General features: G+C 45.5%; 1 protein-coding gene across 6 annotated transcripts in view; it reads left to right on the top strand.

Annotated features, from left to right (window-relative positions):
* The first annotated feature begins 537 nt into the window (after nucleotides 1–537).
* RAPH1 (Ras association (RalGDS/AF-6) and pleckstrin homology domains 1) overlaps nucleotides 538–12764 on the top strand; it is a 174198-nt gene continuing 161971 nt past the window's right edge. For 2 of the 6 annotated variants that reach the window (XM_075933804.1, XM_075933802.1), the window contains exon 1: nucleotides 542–763. The gene's annotated coding sequence lies outside the window, so the exon portion shown is untranslated. Of the gene's footprint in view, nucleotides 764–12764 lie in introns of all 6 variants that reach the window. The other 4 variants (XM_075933805.1, XM_075933801.1, XM_075933806.1 and 1 more) reach the window with 4 other exon arrangements.

The following is a 12764-nucleotide window of genomic DNA, read 5'->3' as shown; positions in this document are numbered from 1 at the left end:
TTTGATTTTCTTTTGAAAGAACACAATAGCAGTGTGCACACAAGTGAAGTTTTTTCAGAAAAACGGCCGTTTTCCCCCAAAACCCTGCAGTCTAGATGCACCCTCAGCAAAAGCTCCTCTTCTGCCTCCCCACCCCCATCAGTCTGCCTTACTCAGGCCTGGAAATGTTCAGGCCCTAAGTTGGGGGGGGGGGGGGGGGAAATCAGAGCTTAGATATGGTGATTCAGGTCCCTGCAATGGGGCTGAAGCTCAAGCAGCAGAGCTGAAAGGCGGATGCCCTGGTAAGCAGCACGAGCAGTAGCACGGCACACAGCACTGCCCTATTTTGAGGGGCAGTGGAGGGGCACACGCTCCTTCCTACGGCCCTCAGGCACACAGCGGCAGAAGCGGGGGGGGGGGGGGGGAAACGCTCATCTCCGTTTTCGATGGGGGATACTGGCCCGAGGCTGGTGGCCCAGAGGTGCCTGCAAGCGCGTCTGGAGCCGCTCCCCGACGGGCGCGGGCCGAGGGCGGCTCCCGCCCACGCTCACACAGCGGCGGCGGCGCCTCCCCCTCGCTGCAGGCCGGGCGCGGGGGAGCGGCGGGCTGTGGCGCAGGGAGCGGCGGGGCCTGCGCGCCGGAAGTGAGTGGCCGGCCGAGCCCGCCGCTGAGGAGAAGACAAGCCGCAGCCTCCAGCTGGGGGCGGCTCCGCGCCGAGCGAAGGGGCTGGGGGAGCCGCGAGGCCACCATCAGCCGGGCGGCGAGAGGAGGAGCCGCTGCCGCGGTGAGTGCTCCGCGCCTGCCCGCCGAGGGGAGCCGGGTGCCCGGGCAGGAGCCGCGGGCTGTGCCCCCTTCTCCAGGGGCGGCGGGCTGCGGGGCGGGGGCTCGCCTGGGGGTGGCCGGGGAGGGCGCGGGAAGAGAGGAGGCTGCCGAGCTCTCGCTGGGAGACCCAGCCCGCGGCTGAGCGGCGGGAGAGGAAGGGCTGGGGTCGCCCCGCACAGCCTCACGCTGCGCGTGGCTGCCTTGCTCCGTGCGGCGCCGGCCTCCCTGAAGCCGCTCGGCTCGCTGGGTGCCTGTGCTCCGCGGTGCCGTGTCCCTGCCCCTGCCCCGCCATTGGACTCCCGGTGGCGGCGAGCCGGAGGCAGCGCTTGGTTGCGGTTAGCGCTGCGGAGGAGCGGAGACCTGGAACTCGCATCCGCTCGGAGGCAGTCACACCATGTCAGCTTTCGCGAGCCCCCGCCCTGGGCCGCTCCGCGCAACCGGGTCCCGTTCACCGGCATAGATGAGTCACTGAACAAATCAACACGCGTTAAAAGCCTTCGTGTAGGAGCGACAGAGGACTAGGAACTATTGACCGTTCTGAGAGCTATATTGCCATCCATATTGCTGAGGGGCAGAACGGTTCTTGAAGAGCCTCCCAGACTAGGCTGCTGTCCGCATTGGTTTTCATGAAGATGAGGCGAGTTTTCTAGTGCTGAGAGAAAATCATCACTGGAGGGAGGAGGAGGAGGAGGAGGAGGAGGCAGCATCTGTAGACAGAAATATATTTTGAATGTTGGAATAACAGTGTAATTTACTGCACATCTGTACTGACTTTTTTTTTCTTTTCCATTTTAAAATGGCTGGTTATGAGACAACGGATAACTTCACTGTTCATTTTTAAAGCTGTTTTATTTCTAATGGGTAACTTTCTAATTGTGTGGCATCGAATAAATACTGTACATTTCAGTTGAATTTTTGTATTTAGTTGTTTTCAGCAATGATTTTGAACCTGCTGATGGCTATTAGAATGCACAGAAAAAGAAGCATCTACTCATTTTCTATAAATACATCGTTATAAAGGCTGTGTTGTGAAAAGGGTCGAAAATTACTGTTCTCTGTGATTATAGATATAGCTTAAAACTGTTGTATTGCCAAGAGTGAGTTTTCTTAAAGGGACATTAAATTATTTATCTATTATAGTTACAAGTGTTTAAACAGAAGGAAATTTCAAAAGAAATCTTACAAGCTTTCCTTTATACTTAGTTGCATTATTTTTTGTGTACAGACTCACCCTTTCTAGTCTGGCACACTCTGATCCAGCAATATCCATGGTCTGTCATGATTTTAGTTAGTCATTTGTCCCCTTATCATGGGTGTGGCCACATTTCCTGCAATCCCATAAAGTTTATTTACAGCCACCAGTTTTGTGTTAGCTCTAAGTTGCCCCTACATGTCTTCTGAGAGACCAGCAAGCAGTGGAAGTGCTGCTAATGCTGCTAAACATATGCATGTTTTTTATGCTTTATCACCTTATTTCCTTGTGCCAATACAGTAAAATTGTGTAACACTAACACTTTGTAATGAAAGGAACTGATAAGCCTTGGCTAGGCATAGGCTGTGTCAGAGCAGTCAGACATTAGTAAGCAGCATTGCAAGTGCTGTTCCATTTATTTGCCTTAAGAAAAATAGAGCCACTCGCTACAATGTTGACCTCCCATGGTTTGGCAAATTTTTTGGTTTAAACAGAAAGAATTTGGTTTAAACAGAAGGAACTTACATACAGATTCAACTTAAGAACAAACCTACAGTCCCTATCTTGTACGTAACCCGGGGACTGCCTGTACTTCTGCACATGTACTCTGGTAAGAGTATTTCAGTGCCACCCTGAGATATGAAAGCCATGTGCTAACTGAAGCGGGGAAAAACAATTAGCTTTATATTCCTCCCACCCATCCACTGTTCAAAAGAGACTGAAATATTACACTGGGACACTTGTCAACTTTTTCTCTGTGTGTTTTCCAGTTTCTGATACAGCACAGTGAACTTCTTAAAAATTGTTTATCAGAAACTGGAATTTTAAATTCGTCATTGAAAAACACACACAGAAAAAGTTGACAAGTGTCCCAGTGTAATATTTCAGTCTCTTTTGAACAGTGGATGGGTGGGAGGAATATAAAGCTAATTGTTTTTCCCCGCTTCAGTTAGCACATGGCTTTCATATCTCAGGGTGGCACTGAAATACTCTTACCAGAGTACATGTGCTGAAGTACAGGCAGTCCCCAGGTTACGTACAAGATAGGGACTGTAGGTTTGTTCTTAAGTTGAATCTGTATGTAAGTTGGAACTGGCGTCCAGATTCAGCCGCTGCTGAAACTGATCAGTTTCAACAGCGGCTGAATCTGGACACCAGTTCCACTTACATACAGATTCAATGTAAGAACCCCAGGCGTCCCCAAGTCAGCTGCTGCTGAAACTGATCGGCAGCTGATTCCAGGAAGCCCAGGGCAGAGCAACTCTGCCTCGGGCTTCCTGTAGTCAGCCGTTGGTCAGTTTCAGCAGCGGCTGACTTTGGGACGCCTGGGGCAGAGCAGCTCGGGTGCTGCTGGCTTGGTCCAGTAGCGCGGCCGCTCCTTGGCGCTACTGGACCAACCCAGCAGCACCCCAGCTGCTCTGCCCCAGGCATTCTGATTCAGCCACTGCTGAAACTGATCAGCAGCTGAATCAGGACTCCTGGGGCAGAGCAGCTGGGGTGTTGCCGGGTTGGTCCAGTAGCGCCAAGGAGCGGTGCTGCGGGACCAACCAGCAGTGCCCCACCTGCTCTGCCACAGGCCCCCGGCTTTGCTCCACGTCTCCCTAGTCTGCTGGGGGGGCACTAGCTGCGTCCCCCCCCCCCCCAGAAGACCAGGGAGACGTGGAGCAAAGCGGCAGAGGACCCGGGCCGAACCGTGGCTCTTCCAGATCAGCGCCGCGGTCCGGCCCAGGTCCTCCGCGGCTTTGCTCAGCGTCTCCCTGGTCTGTAGACCAGGGAGACGCTGAGCAAAGCCACGGAGGACCCGGGCGGACTCGCGGCCGCTTCCAGATCAGCTGAAAGCGCCGCGGGTCCGGCCGGGTCCTCCGCCGCTCTGCTCAGCATCTCCCTGGTTTGCAGACCAGGAAGACGCTGAACAGAGCGGCGGAGCACCCGGGGCCGGACCTGCGGCTGCTTCCAGATCTGGAAGCGGCCGCGGGTCCGGCCCCGGGTGCTCCGCCGCTCTGTTCAGCGTCTCCCTGGTCTGCAGACCAGGGAGACGCTGAACAGAGCGGCGGAGCACCCGGCCGGACTCGCGGCGCTTCCAGCTGATCTGGAAGCGGCCGCGGGTACGGTCCCCGGTGCTCCCCCGCTTTGCTCCCATCTCCCTGGTCTGCTGGCTCCGCCAGCAGACCAGGGAGACGGGGAGCAGCTTTTCTCGCCCCGGAGAAGGCGGGCGGCGGGACCAGGCGTCCCGCTGCTCCAGTTCTCCAGGGCGAGAAATCCCCGTTCGTAACTGCGGATCCAACATAAGTCGGATCCGCGTAACTCGGGGACTGCCTGTAGTACTGAATTTTTTTGACAGTATGGAATTGGGAAGGGCCTACATAGTTTCCCCACTCCCAAAATTTGTTTCTAGATAGATGATTACCTACAAGTGGCGAGTTTTCAGAGCAGCACCCTGTGATAAAGTGTTCTGCTACCCATGTTTTCTAGATTTGCTAGTAAATACAGTTTTGCTAAGAGACAAAGTATTCCAGTCAAAGAAAGGATTTATATCTTGCCTGTTGCATCTCTTAGCCTTTTGATAATTTCATAGTGCCAAGATATTTCGTATAAAAGAGAGCACACTCCATTATATACAATATAAATCCTACCCTACCTGAAAGATTGCATAGTAATGTCTTGAGACCACATTACCTGTAACCTTGAATTTGTTTATAGATTTTTCCAGAGCAGTAGCTCTGATGATTCATTGTTTAGGAACTCTCTGTATATTGAGGTTTAAAAACATTTTTTTAAACCCTGGCTCCTTCTAATAAGACTATGTATTAAATTACAATAGGTACAAAATTATATCTTTCAGTTTAAGCTTGGGTCACTGTGTACAGGATTGATCCATTGTCTATGTAGGCTATAGTGTCAGTGTATCCAACTTATTATATTTTTGTTTAAAATGGTTTTTCACATGTCTTCTGGAATTATAACATTTTGGGTGCGTCTAGACTGGCATGATTTTGTGCAAAAGCATTTGCTTTTGCGCAAAATCTTGCCGCCTGTCTACACTGGCCACGAGTATTTGCGCAAGAACGCTGGCTTTGTAATGTACAAAATCAATGGTTCTTGCGCAAATACTCCAAAGCTCCCACTCAGGGATAAGCCTTCTTGCGCAAGTATTCTTGCGCAAAAGGGCCAGTGTAGACAGCCATGTTAATTTCTTGCTCAAGAAAGCCCGATGGCTAAAATGGCCACCGGAGCTTTCTTGCGCAAGAGAACGTCTACACTGGCACAAAGGCTTTTGTGCAAAAGCAAATCTTTTGCGCAAAGGCATATGCCAGTATAGACGCTCTCTTGTGCAAATGCTTTTAACGGAAAAACTTTTGCGTTAAAAGTATTTGTGCAAAATCATGCCAGTCTAGATGCAGCCTTTGGCTTCCTTTTTTTTCTCTCTTTTTGCTCGTAGACTGATCAGTTTTCCTAAATCATAAAGACATTGATTTATTTTATGTCTCTCACTCCCCACCCACCTTTGAAACATATGTGGGAGTTGGTTGTAACCTTTTTAAGCACAGTATTTTAGGAGAGTGTCAGCATATCTCATAAATATAATATCCTTTGTTCTCCTTTCTAGAAAAATTATATTATTTCTATTGGGACATCTTTATTTGGTGTTTTTCCAGCACTGACAGGAAGTATACCCCCCACTGCCACCACATTTAAGGAGAAATATGTAGTGTCAAAGGAACTTTAAATCTCTTAAACAAGGACAAAATTAAAAGCTAAGTAAGACACATTATACTGAAAATCATACTCATTAAACTATTCAGGTCATGTTCCTTACATTTGTATTAACAAAAACAGCAAACAAAATAACATCCCAAACAAATAAAAGCTTTTGCATTTTAGTTGAAATTGCTAATCATAAAAGAGCCATGCAAACAGAATAGCAAGTTGTGTTACTGTTTTCAAGTTAAGTGGAAAACCAAAATTTTTAAAAAAATAGGGCACGGAACAAATGTCATCTGGTATTTTCCTTTATTATGTGTTGAACACTTTGCTGACAAACCTGGATCACATTAAAAGAGCATTTTAAAGTAAAACAAGTGCTTTCCTACATCACAGCTAGAAATGTCATGTAAGGAATTTAGGATCGTCCATTATTTAGGGATGGATTGTGAAGCCTTATACAGAGAAGAATGATGAAGATAGCCTTTAGGCTTCAAATTTCCTTGCTGTTATTGTCAAACTGATTTAACTGAATTATTTCAAGTAAATAATTATTTATTCATTTAGTGGAGAGGGTCTCGATCTGGACTTCAGAATTTGGGGTTCTGATCTGATTTTCGTTCACTATTACTTATTTTTCCATAGCATCTATAGGCTTCAGCCTGCTTGAGGTTCCATTGTGCTAGGTACTGTAAAGACTTAACAATGTGCTTATTTTATGCACTAGGAGTAGTCCTATTAACGTGAATGGAACTACACAGTACATAAAATTGAACTCTTGTGCAAGTCCTTACAGGCTTGAGGCCACAGAAAATAATCCATTCTATCCTGAAGAGTTTATAATATAAATGCCTGTCTTTAATTTTATTAGGCACTGCAAAAACATTACCCATAAGGATTTTTAAATAGTTTATAACAGTGGCTCTCAGCCTTTCCAGACTTCTGTACCCCTTTCAGAGGGTCTGATTTGTCTTGCATATCCCCAAGTTTCACCTCACTTAAAACCTACTTACTTCCAAAAGTGTCACTATCAGAGGTGAGCTTAAGCTGGTGCATTGCTTTGGTAAGACCAGGCTGGGGTGCTCCTCTGCAGGAGGAGGCTAAGCATGCTTCCAGGTTCCCAGGGCAGGCTGCTGTGCTAAGCAGCAGGAGGGTGAAAGTGGTTGACTCAGGATGTGCCCGAGCCACCCAGGGCACTACTAGAGAGAGCAGGCAGCTGAATTCCCTCCTCCCTCCCTCCCAGTTCCTACTGAAAGCTACTTGTTGCTTGCTCTTCCCCGTCGATCACTGTCAGGGAATGAGGGGAAATTACACAGGTCACCTGCCTTCTTTCCCTGCTGGCTTGTGTGGGAAGGGAGCAGAGGAGTGAGTGGCACATGTTGTGAGCCCTCTCATTCGCATTCCCCTCCCCCACCGTGCTGAGCCTGCTGAGCTCCACCCCCCACTTATATTTCTTACAGGTATTACATCCCCCCCAATTCTCTGTCTTGTACTATTGTACTTTCACCCCATCTCAATACACTATTACTGAAAAATCGCTTATTTTTTCATTTTTACTATATAATTACAAAATATAAATATTGTAATTACATCTTAGGCTACGTCTACACTGGCATGATTTTCAGGAAATGCTTTTAACGGAAAAGTTTTCTGTTAAAAGCATTTTTGGAAAAGTGCGTCTAGATTAGGAGGACGCTTTTCCGGAAAAGCACTTTTTCCAGAAAAGTGTCCATGGCCAATCTAGACGCGCTTTTCCGCAAAAAAGCCCCGATCGTCATTTTCACAATCGGGGCTTTTTTGCGGAAAACACTCCTGTGCTGTCTACATGGGCCCTTTTCTGGAACAGTTTTCCGGAAAAAGACTTTTGCCCGAACGGGAGCAGCATAGTTTTTCCGGAAAAGCACTGATGATTTTACATGAGATCGTCAGTGCTTTTCCGGAATTCAAACGGCCAGTGTAGACAGCTGGCAAGTTTTTTCCGGAAAAGCGGCTGATTTTTCCAGAATAACTTGCCAGTGTAGACACAGCCTTAGTGTATATAGTGCAGTGGTCTCCAACCTTTTTAAGCACAAAATCACTTTTTGAATTTGTCAGTCAGGATCTACCTCAAACCCAAGTACCCCCCACCCCACCTCTTCTCTGAGGCCCTGCCTCTGCCCCACCTCTTTGCTGAGGCCCCACCCTCCTTACTCTGAAAATGGGGTACAGGGAAGGGGGAAGAGTGACATCAGCACCCCCTGCTTCTGTTTCCCCAACCAGGCACAACAAGCAGGAGGCTCGTAGAGGGCAGGAGCAGTGGGGCAGTTGAAGTGCCAGCATTTGATTGCCTCTCAGCCATACTAGTAAGGATCACCTGTCAGAGGCTCCAAAATCTACCGGTAGATCCTGATCTCCTGGTTGGTGACTGCTGATACAGAGTATTGTAAACAAGTCATTGTAGGACATTTTAGTTTGTACTGGTTTCATTAGTGCTTTTTATGTTGCCTGTTACAAAGCTAGGCAAACATCTTGATGAGTTGTTGTGCCCTGGGTAGACTTCTGTACTTCAAGGGTACATGCACCCCTGGCTTATAATACATGCATGCTACTTTTGATTTTTTTCCTAATTGGACAGGAATGTAAAATGTACATTGTGCCAATAAGCCACACATGTACAATTGCTTCATGATGTTTCAACACCCTTTCCCTAAAATTTGGGGTGAGGGGGTATAGAATACTTCTAGGCATAGGTGTTTTACTCAAAGGAATGTTTACAGCTAAATTAGGAATCTTCGGGAGACAAGGCTTTAAATGAAGAGTCTGTGTATAATTTAAACTGTTAAACTTGTAAACTATTAAATAAGCAAATTTGATGTTAGAAACACATATAATGGAACCAAACCTGTGCATAATTTATATACAACAGAACATGGCTCCACACAACAGTTGGATGATTTTTAAAGAGACTAATTGATACTAAAAACTAATTGCCTAACTTAGTATTGACTAAAAGATGCTGTTTTAATGGTCCAGAACATACTGTAGTCAAATTTATGTACTTTTCAAGAAAGAGGATGAGGATTGACTGGACGTAATATTTTCTGCCTGCAGGTACTTGTATGGGTCACTAGTGGGAAGCTTGCACTATCATTGCCTGATTTGTAATTGGTCTTTAGAAGACAAGGGATTTAAGGCTCTAGTGTTGTTAGTCTAAAAGCATTAAATTCCCTTAAATGCTCTTTCCATTGAAAGAAGGCATATTATCTCAGAAGACTTAATATTATAAACTAATAAGCATGTTGAATAGAATACTACCCATCTCACAGTGAACAATACATAACATTCTTAAATGGGTGACTATTTTAAAAATATTTTCAGATGAGAATTTTGTATGTTAGAGTGGTGCTAAATTAGAAGTATATTTCTGATAATTTAAAGCAGATCTAATGCATCATTTGTTATTTTTCTTTGCTTTTTGAAATTATACATACAGAACACTGGGCAAAAATAGAGGTATGACTATATTTAAATATTTAATTCTTTAATTATTCTCTGTGTGAATGATTTTATAATCTAGCTGACTATGTAGGTTACTCTTAATGAAGAATTATTGAATTGTTCTTTTCTGAAGGTTTTACCCCTTGTGACAATTTTAGGAACAGCACTTATAAAAGCATGTGTATCAGAATGTGTAGCTATAGTGTTGAGTTACTAAGAAATAAAGATGACTCATGGAGTTCTTTTCACCAAATATTTTTGACTTAACTGAGTACTAGGAAGAAGAGAGATGTGAAATGGATCCTTAAAATTCCATGCCACCAAATAGTTATCTGAGCTGGAAGCCCTTATTAGACATAGAGCCGACTATCATAATTTAGTTGATTTTTTTGTTATAGTAAGAAACTGACATATTTAAGGTTACTATAAAGATTTTAATGCAGTGTTGTTGTAACCATATAGGTCCTAAGGTAGAAGAGAGACAAAATTGGTCCAATAAAAGATATTACACTTGAACCTCTTTAATCTGGCAAGCCTGGGGAACAGGATATGCTGAATTAAAGAATTTGCTGGAGTAGACTGTGTGCGGTGAGTTCTAGGTGTGAGGGGGATGGAAGAGGGAGACTTAGCTTTTGCTCCACTCGCTGGGGCACACGTGGCTCTCTGCTCCCCGCCGCTCCCAAGCATTGTTTCGCATGATTGCAGCAGCGACAGGGCAAAGTCTCAGGGAAAGCATGTCACTGCACTGCCATTCTCCCAGCTCGAGTGGTGGGAGAGCAGCAGCACGCAGAACCTCTTACTCCTTTACCTGCCAGAGTCCATAACATGATGGTTCCTGGATTAGGGACACCTGGAGTATGGAGGTTCAGGTGTACTTCACCTACCTTGTCACTTTTATCCCTTAATATGAATAAGTGATATTTTTGTCTGGACACTTAAATGTTTTGTGATAACTTGCAAAGCAGACAAATCATAGTAAAAAGAAAAGAAAGAAACCCCATTAAATCTGTGAAAAACTGAGATGTAAGATATCTTTTTAAAATAAAGGTCTCAGTATTTTACAGGATAACTTCTAACTTGTGGATAAGTATTCTTTTTTGTGTTGCTCCATGAGCTGTTTCTAGAATTCAAATCTTTATTGGAAAGTGGTTTTGCTTGTGGTTTCATTGGATCAATTCACCATCTTGGAATTATTTTAAAAAAGTACCATATTTAGAGTACTCAAAGTACAAACATTGGCAGTGAAAGTTTCTAAACTCTGCTGCTTTTTCTTCTCCCTCAGGGTTACTCAACTTAGATGTGGAACAGCCAACTGTAGAATGAAAGTTTAATTCAATCTACATGCATATTCAATCTTTCACCTCTGAGACTGCCCACAAAGGTGCCATTAGTGGTGGTTTTTTGTCATTGTTCACTTTACAAATATTATTAGATAGTGACGACTTTCTGTCCTTATCGTTCTGAATCAGATTTGAACCAAGGATTTGGAGGTGCGGCATTTCAGTTATTCCTGTTGCATTTCTGCTTTTTAAGGAAATATCCTTAAATGTGTTTGCTTGAAATATTTTCATATTGAAATTACACCTTTAAAAATTATAACTGGGAAAATGGTTTCCTTGGATTCTGTTAACACATGTATGTTGGAAGTAAATACAAGTCTGATATTGTGCGTGGCTGCGTCTAGACTGGCATGATTTTCCGCAAATGCTTTTAACAGAAGTTTTTCTTTTAAAAGCATTTGCGGAAAAGAGCGTCTAGATGGGCACGAATGCTTTTGCGGAAAAGCGTCCATGCCAATCTAGACGCAGTTTCGCGCAAGAAAGCCCTGATCGCCATTTTCGCCATCGGGGCTTTTTTGCGCAAAACGGTTCTCAGTTGCGGAAGAGGGCTTTTTCCCGAGCGGGAGAGTCATTGTATTTGCGCAAGAACACTGACGATCATACATTAGATCAGGGGTCTCCAAACTACGGCCCGCGGGCCGGATGCGGCCCGCGAGGCCCTCTCATCCGGCCCGTGGAGACCGTCCCTGGGGCGCCGCCGAACGGGCCCTTCTTGCCGCGGTGGGGGGGCCCTGTCAGGGGTGTGCGGCGTGTACTCACGCCGCGCCAGGGCAGGAGAAGCGGGCCGCTCCGCTGACAAGCGGCCGCGCGGCGGCAAACGGCGCAGGGGGCGGGGGTTAGCACGGGCGGCGTTCCCCCGCCCAGACTGACAGGGCAGCCGGCCAATCAGGAGCAGGATGGGCGGTGGTGGTAACGCCCGCCCGGCGACGTGCGGGGGAACGTGAACCCCCGCAGGAACTTTAAAAAGGTGACCCCTGATTTAAATCGATATTAAATTCTTTCAGATCTCTCCTAAAACACCAGATCTAGTGCCTAAAATCAGCTTCTAGGTGAGGAAAAATTTTAATTTTTAATGCTTCATTTGTCCCTTGCTCCTTTTAAGTATTTTTCTCACTCTCTGGATTTCTTCTCGCTGGCCTGAAGGGTGCGTTTTCCCCAGTGCATTAATGCAGTGCCCCATAGCATGTGCCTGGCATGCTGCTAATTTGTTTTTGGAACAAGTACAGGCCAACAACTTGACGCACTTTCAGCAGTGCAAGGTCTTCATGGCTGAAGCAACAGCTGAGTTCCCCACGTCTGAAATATGTGAAGAACAATTTGAGAACAAACTTGTCCGATGATAATCTCAGGTCACTGTTGATGTTAGGGACAACAAATCTAAAGCCAGAAATGTCTGCTATTTTGGCATCCAGGAAACAATTTCACCATTCACACTAATACAGGTGTTCATGTGTAGTGTATCAATGTGTTATTAAATAATAACTGAATAAAATAATATTAAATAAATAATTAAAAACAACATCCATGTTTTGATTGTTTTTTATTTGGACCTCAAGTGTGTAGTCGGCCCCCGAACTGCTGTTTGATAGTTAATGCGGCCCTCGGGCTGAAAAGTTTGGAGACCCCTGCATTAGATCATCAGTGTTCTTGCGCAAATTCAAGTGGCCAGTATAGACAAGTCTAGACGCAGCCTGTGTGTTTTTGCTAAGATTTTTTTGGTCTTTTCCCTCAGATAAGAGGAAACCATCTTCCAATATACCTGCTTTGTTTGTTCCCATCATTTAAGAAACAATACCTATTATGTATTCTATAGGTTTTCTGCTTTGTCCTAGTTTTATGGCAGTTTTAGGTTTATGAACTTCTGTGGTTTAGCTTCCCAGTGTGTGTGCTGGGTGGTTCTTTCTCCTCTAGTTTCATTCAGGCAATGAAGAACTATTCAGGATAAAGTGATTTTTAGCATCCACTTTCCAGGTTCCTGAATCTAAGCCTCAACCACAAGTGTCAAGGAAGACCCAACTCTTAACAACTTTATATAATGTAAGAAAGCACACTGACTTCAGGGCTCCTTCCAGATATTCCTCCCAACGTGAATGTGGTTGCATTGCCTAGTTAAGTAGCTGCTCAGAAATTCCTTGGCTCAGCTGCCTGCCTGTGGGATTTGACCCAAAAGTGATACCCTCGTCTCCTGTTCCCATTTGAAATTCTCCTTTGAGAAATAATAGCATCATAGCATTGAAAGCTGAGAAACTGAG

Source organism: Pelodiscus sinensis, chromosome 7, assembly GCF_049634645.1.
Source record: "Pelodiscus sinensis isolate JC-2024 chromosome 7, ASM4963464v1, whole genome shotgun sequence".
Taxonomy (NCBI): Eukaryota; Metazoa; Chordata; order Testudines; family Trionychidae; genus Pelodiscus; species Pelodiscus sinensis.
The sequence above is the reverse complement of the archived record's forward strand: the minus strand, read 5'-3'. Positions and strand labels throughout refer to the sequence as shown.